The sequence below is a fragment of the Polypterus senegalus genome, chromosome 14, assembly GCF_016835505.1.
Source record: "Polypterus senegalus isolate Bchr_013 chromosome 14, ASM1683550v1, whole genome shotgun sequence".
Taxonomy (NCBI): Eukaryota; Metazoa; Chordata; class Cladistia; order Polypteriformes; family Polypteridae; genus Polypterus; species Polypterus senegalus.
In genome coordinates this window covers 131,316,393-131,333,013 of record NC_053167.1, presented here as the reverse complement: position 1 = coordinate 131,333,013, position 16,621 = coordinate 131,316,393, and positions in this window count along the sequence as shown.

Sequence of the window (16,621 nt, the reverse complement as noted above, 5' to 3'; positions counted from 1 at the left end):
CCCTTGTTGCTTTCTTATGGTTTCTCGCATTTGTAAGGCATGTTGGTGCATTTAGTCTCATTCTGAAGTTTACAACAACACTAACAACAACATTTATTTCTATAGCACGTTTTCATACAAATGATGTAGCTGAAAAGTGCTTTACAAGATGAAAAAAGAAAAAATATAAAAATTAGGCAAAGAATAAAAGTAAGGTCCGATAGATAGATAGATAGATAGATAGATAGATAGATAGATACTTTATTAATCCCAAGGGGAAATTCACATACTCCGGCAGCAGCTTACTGATAAAAAAAAACAATATTAAATTAAAAAGTGATAACAATGCAGGTATAACAGGCAATAACTTTGTATAATGTTAACATTTACCCCCCGAATTGCATAGTGTGGGGTCTCCTCAGTCTGTCAGTGGAGCAGGATGGTGACTGCAGTCTGTCTCTGAAGCTGCTCCTCTGTCTGGAGATGATCCTGTTCAGTGGATGCAGTGGATTCTCCATGATTGACAGCAGTCTGCTCAGCGCCCGTCGCTCTGCCATGGATGTCAAACTGTCCAGCTCTGTGTCTACAATGGAGCCTGCCTTCCTCACCAGTTTGTCCAGGTGTGAGGCGTCCTTCTTCTTTATGCTGCCTCCCCAGCACACCACCGCGTAGAAGAGGGCGCTCGCCACAACCGTCTGATAGAATATCTGCAGCATCTTATTGCAGATGTTGAAAGACACCAGCCTTCTAAGGAGGTCTAGTCAGCTCTATCCTCTCTTGCACAGAGCATCAGTATTGGCAGTCCAGTCCAATTTGTCATCCAGCTGCACTCCCAGATATTTATAGGTCTGTACCCTCTGCACACACTCACCTCTGATGATCACGGCGTCCATGAGGGGCCTGGTCCTCCTAAAATCCACCACCAGCTCCTTGGTTTTGCTGGTGTACAGGTGTAGGTGATTTGAGTCGCACCATTTAACAAAGTCCTTAATTAGGTTCCTATATTCTTCCTCCTGTCCACTCCTGATGCAGCCCATGATAGCGGTGTCATCAGCACATGGCCAAGGAGGACAGGAAAAAAAACACACCAGTGGGCTGGAGAAAAAACAAAATCTGCAGGGGTTACGAGTCCCAGACACCACCCATCCCACTCTAGGCATTCTATCTAACATAAATGATCTCAGTCGGTCTAAATGGTATTCAGGCTTCACGTGGAAGAATTAGACAATGATGATCATGTAGACCTCTGGCCTTCAATCCATCAATTTAGGGAAAGCATGGTGCTTTGATCAGGTGGTGGTCTCGTAGATCATCACTACAGAAAAATGGAAAAAGAACTGCAGAGAATAGTAGGGGTTAGTACGAATTTTGGAGCCGTCAAAAAAAACGATAATTCATATACAAAATATCAGGGTTACACTAAAATGAAGCTATGAGAAAGCCATGTAAAAGTTATGGGTTTTTAGCAGTTATTTTAAAATGCTCCACCGTATTAGCCTGGCGAATTTCTATCGGTAAGATATTCCATAAATTGTTTAAAACCAGTCTCCCCATTTCTGGGTTTACTCAGGCTGAGGCATAATGATAGTAGCTGAGAGTAAGCTGGACTGGGTGCGCTTCTACTAGTCTTGCCAATGAAGGTCTTGGTCTGCTTTTATAATCTTTTTGCAGGCCTTATGCCTGTTGTGATTGCAGCAGTACACAAATATCAAAGGTGTGAGGGCTTCAAAACTGAGACAAACAAGCAGCCCCATGTTCTCACCAGCAACACTTCAAGGCCGTCTTGAGCTCGTATTCTATAGGCTGGCTTCAGCCTTCACCAGGCCAAATGGTGCTTATTCTTCAAAAGTTCAAAATATTCTTGAAAATGACAAAATAACTGTAAATATACTTCACAGGAGGAACAACCATAAAACTCTGATTCGCAGAGACAAGTCACACAGTTATGTTGTGTTTTATACTGTGACAATAATTGAGTTCAGACATCATAGAAAGGTTTGGGGCAGCCACCCGTATAATATCCCTGGCTGCAAAAGACTTTCAAAGTAACAGATATGTTCAGCAGACTTGAGTCCAAAACAGAACTGATTCATTGTAAGTAAGATGTCGGTTTTAAAGACCCATATAGGAAGTGATGTCATCAAAGGGGCCAGAAGTGACATCATCAAGGGCCCCACCACCACCACCCCGAGAAACTGATGTCAGCTGTCACTTGGGATGGAAGTGACATCTTTGGAGGCGCTAGAACCTTTCAGGATTTCCTGGGAAAGGACTTCAGGGAACTGAGAAAGACAGTCAGTGCACCCTGGATGTCTTATTACAATTATTTAAGCCCTTTAGCTGCCTCCTACTCACACATGTGTGACAATACTTATAATTAATTTTGACCACTTTGCAGAGATCTGTTTTCACTTTTACATTAACTTTTATTTTTTTCTATTGATCTATTGAAAGTAGTCAAATTAAATCCATTATAATTCAATGTTACATAAGAAATGTGGAAACTTCTAAAGGGATGAACACTTTTTATAAGCACCGTAAATAGTGCAAACGTATCAACTGCACAGACCAAAGTGACAGACTAAATATGGTTGATCTTCACGGTTGCCTATATTCTGAATGAGTGTGTGCCCAGACAGGGCTGCGAATCACCTTCAGATTTCCGCTTTGTGTTATCGAAGTGTTCCCATTTGATTGTATTTCGGCCACCTTTGAGAAGAAGAAGCCCAAGCTGTGTGTCATGTGCAGCAGCAGCTTCCCCTCGCAGTACACACAATGTGAATTACCAGCGCATACAGCTGACAGCTTTGAGCAGCAATTCAAAATTATGATGTGTATAGTGTTTTGTTTTTTTTTTCAAATTTAATTGTGTTTTCCACAATATAAGTTTTAGAAAGGAATTTTAACATCCCACACAAAAGTTTTTCTGAATAAACAAAAATCAGTCTACAGCCATGACTGAAAAAGATCAAATTCAGCCTGAGTAGAGTAAACAACTTCTGTCACTGTAGGAGGGTTTCTCTCACATTGTGCCAGACCTCACCACTTGATGAGTCAGGAAGATTCTGTGCCCCTCAGCTCAATTGGAGGGGCTCTCCCTTCACCAGTGTGGGCTCTCATGTTAAAGTGCTGACTCTTTTGAACCCGTCATCTTATTTTATGCCATTCCTCCGCCTTGGCAAACCCTTGCCAGCTGGGTAATTTCTTACACTAATTATGGAGTTTTATGTTGGCGCTTGGGTGGAAGCAAACAAAACCTAAAGCCCCAACAAACACACTCCAGAGAAAATTCTGCTAAATTGTATTCTTGTAAGCCCACTCAAAATATTCGTCTCTGCAGGCCTTTTGTTTGGTTAACTGGGCCTTTCAGAATAAACATTGTGGGAACCACCATTGCGGCAGATTGGCATGGGGGTCTTTATCCTCCCTCACGTTTGCGTTCCTCTGCTGTAAGCCAAACTTTGGACTTGTTCCTGCATTACTTAGGTTTGTCACTCCACTAAACAAAGGCTTACTTTCATGTGATATTGAGGCTTTGTTAAAATTTAAATGAGACAGTAAAGCACATGAGACTAAACCCACACACACGATATTTCCAAGGAATATGTAAAGAAGAAAAAAATTAGAAAAGAAGCCCACCACAGTGCCCACCCGCCCTGTGAATAGAATGAAAAGGAAGGAGAGGGGTGCAAGGGGAGACCTGTATGGATATGTTGCACCGGCACAGGGGTTGCCAACTCCGGTCCTGGAGGACCACCGTGGCTGCAGGTTTTCATTCTAACCCTTTTCCTAATAAGTGACCTGTTTTGCTGCTAATTAACTTTTGAATTCATTTTAACTGACTTTCTCTTGAAGACTCAGACCCCTTAATTGTTTCTTTTTCCTTAATTAGCTGCCAAACAACAATGAGATACAAAACGAGCCAAAACAACTGGTGTCCATCATACAATAACTGTAAATAAAGAAAGATGAAGGAATGCTGATCTGCTCAGGTCCCCAAAACATTTTAGCTGTGCTCTTAGAAAGAGAAATTCAACAATTTCAGAAATGTCTGCTAATGCACCACGAGAGCAGGAACAAGCCCAGGAATTTAAGAACGGGTTTAATTAATAACAAGAATCCGCACCTAATTAAGCAACTGGTTGGAGTGAAATTGGTTGGAGGCCCTGACTTAGTTGGTTTTCTGTTGGCTCCCTCACTTCACATTTCATTTCTCTTTGGGCACCATTTAAGGAAAGAAATGAAACAACTCAGAGGAACTAAATTCAGGGGAACAAATCTTGAAAAAGAAATTCAATTAAAATGAATTCACAAGAAGTTAATTAACAGCACAAACAGGTCATTCATTAAAAAAAAAGGGTTAGAATGAAAACTTGCAGCCACGGTGGTCCTTCAGGACCGGAGTTAGCATCCCCTGCACTAGCAGGACCTTTTTTTTGAGTTGGACCAGGAGATAAGACAATCACAAGTCAAAAAGGGTTGAAACCAAAAGATCGAGGACTTGAGCATCTGAATCGAAATGAGAGGCAAAAGTTGACGTTCAGAAATAGCTGTTTGCCGTTATATAATGCTTTTGGTCAAAATTATAATGTACATTATATGGACGTTTGTGCCTTGTGATCGGCTGGTATCTCATGTGTATCATCAAAAGTTAGGCAGAAAGGTTATTTTTACCATTTGTAAGTAAATTTTAATTTGAGTTAACATAAATCATTCAAACCAGGTGTGCAAAAACAATGACGCCATTTATTTTAGTTTGACTAGAAGTTTTTTTTTTAATGAACGTGTATTTAACAGTAATGAAAATAACATCTGGCTCACCCTTCTAAGAAATGAATGTGTAAAAATAAGCCTAAAGATCTGGTTTGTGACCAAAAGGCAAGAATAATGTGAATTAATAAATATGTATTTATGAATTAAGAAGTAACAAAGCTCAAAGGAGTAAAAAAGGATTGCCTAAAATGGAAATCTGGAAATTAACAAGTCACACACAATCTAAGCAGAAAATAAAAAAACAGAGCAAATAGGTAAAAAAAAAAAAAAAACACATTAAAATCCAAATATAGAAACAATACTGTAATTCATTTAGCAAATGTCAAAGAACATCTGCCAGAGCTCCTGCTTCTCTGGCTTAAATAGTCCGAGGGAAGGCTCAGGAGCAGTAATGTCAGGGTAGCCCCACCTCCTAGGGCTCCACCCACAAAGAACATGAGACGTAGGCAGGTTAATGAGATTGTACACAGTTAACTAATAATAAAAATAATCGACACAAATAACAAAAATATGAGTAAGGATTTAAAATTAACAAAGACAGCAATAAATCATAAAATACTTTAAGGTTGTTTTGGAAAATTCTTAGTAAATAAAGAGTCTCGAGCAATCATTTTATATGAACTCCAAACATGGATGTCGATTATTTACACCTATATGTGCAGCCCTCACATTCCTTGTGTAATGTAGTATGGCAGACTGAAGACATCTACAGTACAGAAACGGCACTCGTTAAAGTAGTAAATGACTTGCGGGTAAATGCAGACAGAGGCCGTGTATCTGTTCTCATCCTCTTAGATCTGAGTGCCGCATTTGACACCATTGATCACAATATTCGTAGAAATCACCTTAGTCAGTGAGTGGGCCTCTCTGGCAGGGTCTTAAATTGGTTTGAATCCTACCTGGCAGGGAGAAAATTCTTTGTTAGTTGTGGTAATTATACTTCGACGACACATGATATTCTGTGTGGTGTTCCACAAGGATCTATCCTGGGTCCGCTGCTCTTTTCAATTTACATGCTTCCATAAGGTTAAATTATCTTGAGGCATAATGTGAGCTACCGCAGCTATGCTCATGACAAACAACTGTATTTATCAATAGCGCCTGATGACCCTGACTCTGTTGATTCACTGACACAATGTCTTACTTGTGTTTCTTAATGGATGAGTAGTAATTTTGTCAACCTAAGTATGGAGAAAACAGAAATTTTAGTGATTGGCAAAAATGGATATAATGAGGTTATTAGAAATAAACTTGATGCATTAGGATTAAAAGGGGTAACTATTAACTCTGACCTGAATTTTAAACCTCATATTAATCAGACCACTAGGACAGCATTTTTTCACTTAAGAAACATAGCAAAGATTGAAAGATGCTGAGAAATTAGTTCACGCTTCACGCTTTTGTTTTCAGTTTGGCTAGATTATTGTACCGCACATTCCTCTCAGGACTACCCAAAAAAGACATAAATCGATTGCAACTAGTGCAGAATGCAGCTGCTAGAATCCTAAGTAGGAAAAGAAAATCCGAGCACATTTGTCCAGTTCTGATGTCACTACACTGGTTACCTGTGTCATTCAGAATTAACTTTAAAATTCTGCTTATGGTTTATAAAGCCTTAAATAACCTGCTCCATCTTATATATCGGAATGTCTGACACCTTACACTCCAAATCATAACCTTAGATCTTCAAATGAGTGTCTGCTTAGAATTCCAAGAGCTAAACTTAAAAGAAGCGGTGAGGTGGCCTTCTGCTGTTATGTGCCTAAAATCTGGAATAGCTGACCGATAGAAATTCACCAGGCTAATACAGTGGAGCTCTTTAAATAACTGCTGAAAACACATTACTTTAACATGGCTTTCTCATAACTTCATTTTAATTTAATCCTGAAGCTCTGCATATTCAATTAATTATCATTACTATTCATGGTGGCTCCAAAATCTGTAGTATCCCCTACTCTCTATTCTGTACTTTTTCCGGTTTTCTGTGTTTTTTGTCACTCTTTTTAATTAAATTTAATTTAATATTGTTTTTTATCAGTATGCTGCTGCTGGAGAATGTGAATTCCCCTTGGGATTAATAAAGTATCTATCTATCTATCTATCTATCTATCTATCTATCTATCTATCTATCTATCTATCTATCTATTAATTGTATAGTGCCTTTCCTCTCTATCTATCTATCTATCTATCTATCTATCTATCTATCTATCTATCTATCTATCTATCTATCTATCTAATCAACAACAACAACAACATTTATTTCTATAGCACATTTTCATACAAACAGTAGCTCAAAGTGCTTTACATAATAAAGAATAGAAAAATAAAAGACACAATAAGAAAACAAAATAAATCAACATTAATTAACATCGAATAAGAGTAAGGTCCAATGGCCAGTGGGGACAGAAAAAACAAAAAAATAAAATCTGTAGGGATTCCAGGCCACGAGACCACCCAGTCCCCTCTGGGCATTCTACCTAACATAAATGAAACAGTCCTCTTTATATTTAGGGTTCTCACGGAAGGGCTTGATGATGATGATGGTCACGTAGACTTCTGCCTTTTAATCCATCCATCATTGTTGGAGCATCATGATGCTTTGAGTAGGTGGAGGTGGCGCAGGCCACCACCACAAAGAAACCGGAAAAAGAAACAGAAGAGAGAGTAGGGGTCAGTACCGATTTTAGAGCCACTATGAATAGTTATTATGATGAATTGAACATACAGAGTATCAGGATTAAGTTAAATTGAAGTTAAATTGAAGTTATAGAAAGGCCATGTTAAAGTAATGTGTTTTCAGCAGTGTTTTAAACTGCTCCACCGTATCAGCCTGGCGAATTCCTATTGGCAGGCTATTCCAGATTTGAGGTGCATAGCAGCAGAAGGCCGCCCGCCTCACCACTTCTTTTAAGTTTAGTTCTTAGAATTCTGAGCAGACACTCATTTGAGGATCTGAGGTTACAATTTGGAATATAAGGTGTCAGACATTCCGATATATAAGATGGGGCGAGATTATTTAAGGCTTTATAAACCATAAGCAGAATTTTAAAGTCAATCCTGAATGACACAGGTAACCAGTGTAAGTGACATCAAAACTGGAGAAATGTGTTTGGATTTTCTTTTCCTAGTTAGGATTCTAGCAGCTCCATTCTGCACTCGTTGCAAACGATTGATGTCTTTTTTTGGGTAGTCCAGAGAGGAGTGCATTACAGTAATCTAGTTGACTGAAAACAAACGCGTGAACTAATTTCTCAGCATCTTTCAGTGATATAAGAGGTCTAACTTTTGCTATGTTTCTTAAGTGAAAAAATGCTCTCCTAGTGGTCTGATGAATATGCGATTTAAAATTCAGATTACAGTCAACAATTACCCCTAAGCTTTTTACCTCCGTCTTGACTTTTAATCCTAATGTATCCAGTTTATTTCTAATAGCCTCATTGTATCCATTATTGCTAATCACTAAGATTTCAGTTTTCTCTTTATTTAACTTGAGAAAATTACTATTCATCCATTCTGAGATACAAGTCAGACATTCTGTTAGTGAATCAATAGAATCGGGGTCATCAGGAGCTATTGATAAGTACAGCTGTGTGTCATCAGCATAGCTGTGGTAGCTCACGCTGTGCCCTGAGATAATCTGACCTAACGGAAGCATATAGATTGAGAATAACAGCGGACCCAGGATAGAGCCTTGTGGAACACCATATTGGTGTTTAAATCAAAGCACCGTGATGTTCCTACTTTGATGGATTGAAGGTCAGAAGTCCACATGACCGTCATCATCAAGTTCTTCCATGACAATCTTGAATACAATGAGGACTGATTATTTATGTTGGGTAGAATGCCTAGAGGGGGCTGGGTGGTCTCATGGCCTGGAACCCCTGCAGATTTTATTTTTTCTCCAGCTGTCTGGAGTTTTTTTTTTCTGTCCTCCCTGGCCATTGGACCTTACTTTTATTCTATGTTAATTAGTATTCTGTTATTTTAATGCTTACTTTGTCTTTTTTTCTCTTTCTTCATCATGTAAAGCACTTTGAGCTGCATTATTTGTATGAAAATGTGCTATATAAATAAATTATCTAACAGAAGGCTTTTTTTAATCAGCTAGGTTTATTTAATGACTACAAATCATTTCTAATACACCAATCAGCATAAAGATAAAAGCTGTAGTCCAAAATGTACCTCTGCTACTAAGTATAATGTAAAATCCCAAAATAGTTCATCATTGAGAGTCATGGGTTATACCCAATTAAAAGAAATAAAGACGTCTTATCTGTAAACTGAAGTTAAATGTTATACAATCTAATTTTGTAATTTAAATGTACTGGTGCAAATATCAGGATGTCCTTGTTAAATAGGCCGGCAGTTTCAAGTACATCTTCCTCTTACGGCTGTAATACAACACTGCTGTGTGTGAAGTGATGACACTGTAAATTCGAATGGTTTGTTCTTTTATTTTAATGTTTTCTGTTTTTTAGTTGCATGATGTTGCATGATGTTTAGTCCTCACAACTTTTACCTTTGACGTTATTTCTTCACAAACAAGCTATGTGCTTGATAAATAAAATTGACTTGACTTGAAATCGATAGGTATTTGCTACATGAAATTGTTTTCTAAAGTAAAGCACATTCTATAAATGTAAAATTATATCTTGCCCACTCTGGCACTTTACATTGCAGTCTATAGGACTGTCACACATGTGCGCATGAGAGGCAGCTAAAGGGTCTAAATGAGAGTAATTCCACGCCAGACCAGGGGTTGGAAGAGTGCGCTGACCTTTTCTCTTTCTTTCCTGCAGATCGTTCACGAGAAATCCCGCCTGGCCCTAGTGATGTCACTTCTGGTGAAGAACCCATAACTGAAGAGACTTCCTGTTCCGGCCCTTTTGATGACATCACGTCCGGGTCTGAACCTAGATTTGAGGACCCTTCCGCTTCCGCCCTCAATGACTTCACTTCCTTTTCTTGCCTTTAAAGCTGCCATATTTGATTAACATAGTCAGTTCTGTTTTGGACTCTGTTCTGAACACATCAGTGCTAGCAATTTAACATTTGCAGCCAGGAAATGTTATATGGGTGGCTGTCCCAAACCTTTTTGTGACTCTTGTGTCTGCTTTTTGTGACAGGACACAGAGGAAAAGCTTACAGACTTGCTAAACACGTCCATTTTTCGAGCCAAGACAGATGTCGAGTACTGATCTGCACCTTCTGTGTTTGTGATGCATGTTTGTGACAAGATAAGGGATCTCGAAATAATCATTTTATCATATACTAGCCATCCCCTGTGGCTTTGCCCGCATATTAGTGAAACAGGACAGTGAGGAGGGCCGGGCCAGCTCTTCCCCCTCCCCTCGGCCCACAGCCTCTGTCTCGGATTAGCGCAAATATATCGCTCCTGGAAGCGAACCATGGTACTTAGCACAATGAGAGAAGTCGCAAAATCAACCGGAATGTTCAAGCAAATTCTAGAAAAAAAAAAATCTAAATCCATTAAGTAGTCCTCTCGTTCGCTAACTACAACAACAACAACATTTCTTTTTATAGCGCATTTTCATACAAATAATTTAGCTCAAAGTGCTTTACATGATGAAGAAAGAGAAAAAAAGACAAAGTCAGAATTAAAATAAGACAACACTGATTAACATAGAATAAAAGTAAGGTCCGATGGTCAGGGAGGACAGAAAAAACAAAAAAACTCCAGATGGCTGGAGAGAAAAAATAAAATCTGCAGGGGTTCAGACCACAGGACCGTCCAATCCCCTCTGGGCATTCTACCTAACATAAATGAAACAGTCCACTTTGTATTTAGGGTTCTCCTGGAAGGACTTGATGATGATGGTCATGTAGACTTCTGGCTTTTAATCCATCAATGTAGGCCATTGATTAGGTGGTGATGGCGCAGGTCGCCACCACAGAAAAACCAGGAAAAGAAACAGAAGAGAGAGTAGGGGTCAGTACGGATTTTAGAACCACCAGGAATAGTCATTATAATGAATTGAATATACAGAGTATCAGGATTAAATGAAGGTGAAGTTATCAGAAAGCCATGTTAAAGTAATGAGTTTTTAGCAGTTTTTTAAAGTGCTCCACCGTATCAGCCTGGCAAATTCCTATTGGCAGGCAATTCTAGATTTGAGGTGCATAACAGCAAAAGGCCGCCCGCCTCACCACTACTTTTAAGTTTAGCTGTTGGAATTCTAAGTAGACACTCATTTGAAGATCTAAGGTTACGATTTGGAATATAAGGTGGCAGTGGTAAGTGGCAGTGGTAAGGTTACGCCCCGAGGCAGACGCGCGAGTGAGGAGGGCCCCGCAGCCCAATGAGTCTCTCTCGGATTTGCGCTAATGAATCGGTACTGCAAGCGAACTGTGATACTTAGCACGATGGGAAAGTTGCAAAATCAACGGAATGTTCAAGCAAATTCTAGAAAAAAAAAGATCTAAATCCATTAAGTAGTTCTGTCGTGAAAAGCAGACAGACATACAAATGGGTCTAAAAAATAAAACTATCAGAAATTTCACGCTTGGACCGCAAAATTTTTAAAACCGTTTCTTAGTGAGGCCAAGGGTAACCTACAGTCCAAATTTCAAGTCCCAAGTCCTCAGGGTTCGGGAGATTTCGTGATGAGTAAGTCAGTGGTATTTGGCTTTTATATATAGAGATTCCTGGTACTATTTTTCTTGTGGTAACAAAATGTTTTTTATTTGCTTGTGCGAATTCTCACATAAATACGGAACGTAGTTGGTTGTATCGCGGGAAGTCTAAGTGCTGAATTCTCACACACGGCTGGTCTTCTTTTATAATGGCTGAATCTCATTATATTGGTGTTTTTTTGTGTTAAAAATGGCTTGTATAAACTATTTTGCAATGTGTATGTAATCGCAAGATGCAGATCAATTCTCAACAACTTGAAAAATGGACATATTTGGTAAGTTTTTAGACTTTTCTTCCATGCACCATAGACTGCAATGTAAAGTGCCAGTGCAGCAAGATTTTTTTTTTGTTTAATTTCATAGAAGGCAATTAACTTTAGAACACAATTCTAAATATATAACATGTTTGTGATGAAATAACTACAACTTGAAAAATACCCAACTTACCCTTTAAGGCACATTTGCATGAAATATAAAAGCACCTATTGTCATCTGTCTGTGAGAAAACACTTGGCTCCCAGTGGACCAATCTTGTTGAAATTTGCCACGCTTAATCTTCAAGGAAATTTGTTGGGAAAGTTCATTTTTCATTGAGATATCTCAAATAAAGCGTGCTGGACACTTTTTATTTGAAATAACTCATTTTAAAGGGCATTGGCAAATCTTCAAAATCCTCTGTTGTAAAACAGAGAAACATTCTGTTAAGATCTTAGAAAGTTCACCCGAGGGCTGAAACAAGTAAGTGTGATCAGGAGATGACAGCACCAGAAGAAGCGGGCGAGGGCCTTACACCAAGAAAACCAAATGAAAATGAATCAAACAACCCAGAATGCCTGAAACTGGCAGGGCAATCCTAGAAGCGCTAGTATTCGATAAGACCCTCAGCTTCATGACAGCATGGCCCTCATGGAATAACAGAGCAGAACTGGTTACGGAGGAGGAGGAGGAGGATGAGGCCAATCCTGTGGGTCAGCGAGTTTGACACACACACTGTGGCAGATGCCTGGGGAGACGACCCAGCCGGGATGCCTTGGAGGACCGGAAGAGGGCGTATGCCTACCTCAGACCACGTGGGGCCAGCCACCCTGGTTGCTATGGGGACCATGGGTACAGAGCTTTGAAGCTTAACCCTGTAGGGGCCCGTGATCACCGCCAGGGGGCACTCTAGTACCTTGGAGACCCTGGACCTCAGCACTTCTGCCACACCCGGAAGTGCTGGGGGGAAGAAGAGCAGGGACACCCAGAGTGCTTCTGGGGATGCAGCCGGCACTTCTGCCACACTGGGATGTGTCGGTGGGAGGTTGCTGGAACACAGCTGGAGCACATCCGGGTGCTTATAAAAGAGGCCGCCTCCCATCATTCAGGGCTGGAGTAGGGTGAGGAGAGAACAAAGCAAGAGAAGAGGGTGTGGAGGCAGCCCGAAGAAGGAGAAAGGCAGAGTGTGTGAGAGGCCTGGACTTTGGGGAAGTCTTGGGGTTGTGTGGCACTTGGACATTGTAAATATTGTAAATAAACGTGTGGTGGTGATTAACAACATGTCTACCTGTCTGTGTCCAGGGCTTGTTCCACAACACACACTTTGGCTGATTGACCAATGAACAGAACTCTCAGTCCAGTCCTTGAGCCATCTTATAAGTGCGCCATATAACATCATATGACTTTTGTTTCATGTTCTGACATACTACAGCTGTGTCATGAAAAAAGCTGGCTAAGAAATTCAATAGATGGATTGACTGACTGATCAATCAGTAGATGGATAATTGGAAATTTGATTGGATGGTTGGATTCAAATATATGCGCCTCCTCCAGACCACGAGGGAGCGACCACCCTGGTGGCTTTGGGGACCACAGGTACAGAGCTCAGCCCTGTAGAGGCCCGTGGTCACTGCCAGGGGGCGCCTCGATGCCTATGGACCCCTGAACCTCAGCACTTCCGCCACACTCAGAAGTGCTGGGGGGAAGAGGATCAGGGACACCCGGAGTGCTTCCAGATGCAGAGCCGGTACTTGCACCACACTGGGGAGTGCTGGTGGAAGATTGCCGAGAGGTACCTGGAGCACATCCGGGTGTTATAAAAGGGGCCGCTTCCCTCCATTCGATGGCTGGAGTCAGGAGAGGAGAAGGACGGAGCTCGGGAGGAGAGGCAAAGAGGCGGCTTGAAGAAAGAGAGAGACAGTGTGAGGCCTGGACTTTGAGGGAGTTTGTGGGTTGTGTGGCACTTTATTTGTAAATATATAGTGTAAATAAATGTGTGTTGGTGCTTTTCAACATGTCTACCTGTCTGTGTCCGGGGCTCGTTCCACAATAGGTAAATAAATGAGTGAATGAATGGATGGACAACTGAAAAATGGACAGATGAATGGGAAAAATGCACATATAGATGTATGATTGGATAGATGGATCAATGCATGAAAAAATGGACACGCAACTTAAGGATGGACCAGTTGATGGATAAATGGGTATATGGTTTAAGTGTGGATAAATGAACAGATAGATGGATAGATGAGTGAACAGACTGATGGAGGAGTCAATTGATAGAATAATGGACAGATGTACATATGGTTATATGGACGGATAAGTAAACAGACAGACGTATGGGTAGATGAATGGCTGAATATATAAACTGATAGATGGAAAACTGACAAAAAGAAGTGGATGAATGGATGGAGGGGTTGATTAGTAGATAGGAGAAGGGTTAAATAACTCCTCATAATACTGCCATTCTTGTTCATAGTCTTGTCACTTCTCGGCTGGACTACTGCAATTCACTCCTCTTTGGTCTCCCTAATAAATCTCTTCACAAGCTTCAGTTAGTCCAGAATTCTGCAGCACGTATCATCACTGGAATCCCATCTTTTCACCATATTACTCCGGTCTTGCAGCAGCTTCATTGGCTCCCGATCAAGTTTCGTATTGATTTTAAGATTCTGCTACTAACTTTTAAGGCCATCCATAACCTCGCACCTCCATATCTGTCTGACCTTCTATATGTTGCCATTCCATCCCGTAACCTTAGATCCTCTTCCTCCACCCATCTGACCGTTCCTCCCGCCCGTCTAACCACCATGGGGAGCAGAGCTTTCAGCCGTTCTGCTCCCAAGCACTGGAACTCATTACCTGCGGATCTCCGAAATATCAAATCATAGTCATCTTTCAAATGTAAACTTAAAACACATTTGTTTAAAATGGCTTTTTCTTCTTCCTCCTAATTATAGTGGTTTTGTTTGGTTTTAATTTTTAGATTTTCTGATGTTTTAAGTTGTTTATAATTGTGTTTTGTATTTATTTATTTATTTATTTATTGTTTGTTTGGTGAGCGGCATGGTGGCGCAGTGGTAGCGCTGCTGCCTCGCAGTTAGGAGACCTGGGTTCGCTTCCCGGGTCCTCCCTGCTTGGAGTTTGCATGTTCTCCCCGTGTCTGCGTGGGTTTCCTCCCAAAGTCCAAAGACATGCAGGTTAGGTGGATTGGCGATTCTAAATTGGCCCTGGTGTGTGGGTGTGTTTGTGTGTGTCCTGCAGTGGGTTGGCACCCTGCCCAGGATTGGTTCCTGCCTTGTGCCCTGTGTTGGCTGGGATTGGCTCCAGCAGACCCCTGTGACCCTGTGTTCCGATTCAGCGGGTTGGAAATTGGATGGATGGATGTTTGTTCGGTGTCCTTGAGTTCTCTGAAAGGCGTCTTGTATAAATAAAATGTATTATTATTATTATTAAATAGATAGAAGGGCAAAAAGACATTGGAAAGGAGGAATGCACAGATTGAGTTGACCAACAGATGGATGGATGTCCCATACGGCTCTGCCCGCGTAGTAATGAAACAGGACAAACTTTAAAAATAACAATTTAAAAAAAATGCAGTCATTTATATAGAAAAGAATTTATATTGATTGCTTTCGTATCTGAGGGCCTCTTGATATACAAAATTGTTGGTGTTGCTATCCGGTACGAGAATGTAGCTGTGATCTCTTTGCCAAAAATGTAAAAAGATTTTAACCCTCAGATGGTATTGTGTCTGTTTTTTCACCAATCATGTAAAATGCCTAAGCTGATTTTCAGTTAATTCTGCATTTAGGTGGCCGTTGGTGCTTCTTAAAACACAGGTTATACCAGTAGTCATCGATTTAACAACCTGTGCATATTATGACCATTTGACTTACGGCCACTAACCCATGTCACGGGCAAAAGACTTTTTGCCACAACATCTCTGCATGCCGTGACTCATTCATCTCAATCTCACTTTATTACCTGCAGCAGTTTCAACAACAACATTTATTTCTATAGCACCTTCTCATACAAATGATGTAGCTCAAAGTGCTTCACATGATGAAGAAAGAGAAAAAAGACAAAATAAATATGAATTAAAATTAGGGAATACTAATTAACATAGAATAAAAGTAAGGCCTGATGGCCAGGGAGGAGAGAAAAAACAAAAGAAAACTCCAGACAGCGGGAGAAAAAAATAAAAATCTGCAGGGGTTCTGGGGCCACGAGACCACCCAGCCCTGTCTAGGCATTCTACCTAACAATCAGTTCTCATGGTATTCACATGGAAGGACTTGATGATGACGGTCATGTGGACCTCTGACTTTTAATCCATCAATGGAGGGACATCACGGTGCTTTGATTAGGTGGTGGTGGTGCAGATTGCCACTAGAGAAAACTGAGAGAAAGTAGGGGTTAGTACGGATTACGGAGTCACCAGGAATGATAATGATAATTAAATACATATACAGAATATCAGGGTTAAACTAAAATGAATCTATGAGAAAGCCATGTTAAAGTAATGAGTTTTTAGTAGTTTTTTAAAGTGCTCCACCATATCAGCCTGGCGAATTTCTATCAGTCAGCTATTCCAGATTTGAGGTGCATAACAGCAGAAGGCCACCTCACCACTTCTTTTAAGTTTAGCTTTTGGAATTCTAAGCAGACCCTCATTTGAAGATCTAAGATTACAACTTGGAGGCCTTCTGAAATATAGTATGGAGTCAGATTATTTAAGGCTTTGTAAACCATCAGCAGTATTTTAAAGTCAATTCTAAATGACGATGGTAACCAGTGTAGTGACATCAGAACTGAGGTGATGTGCTCAGATTTTCTTTTCCTAGTTAAGATTCTAGCAGCTGCATTCTGCACTATTGATGTCTTTTTTGGGTGGTCCTGAGAGGAATGCGTTACAGCAATCCATCCATCCATCCATTATCCAACCCGCTATATCCTA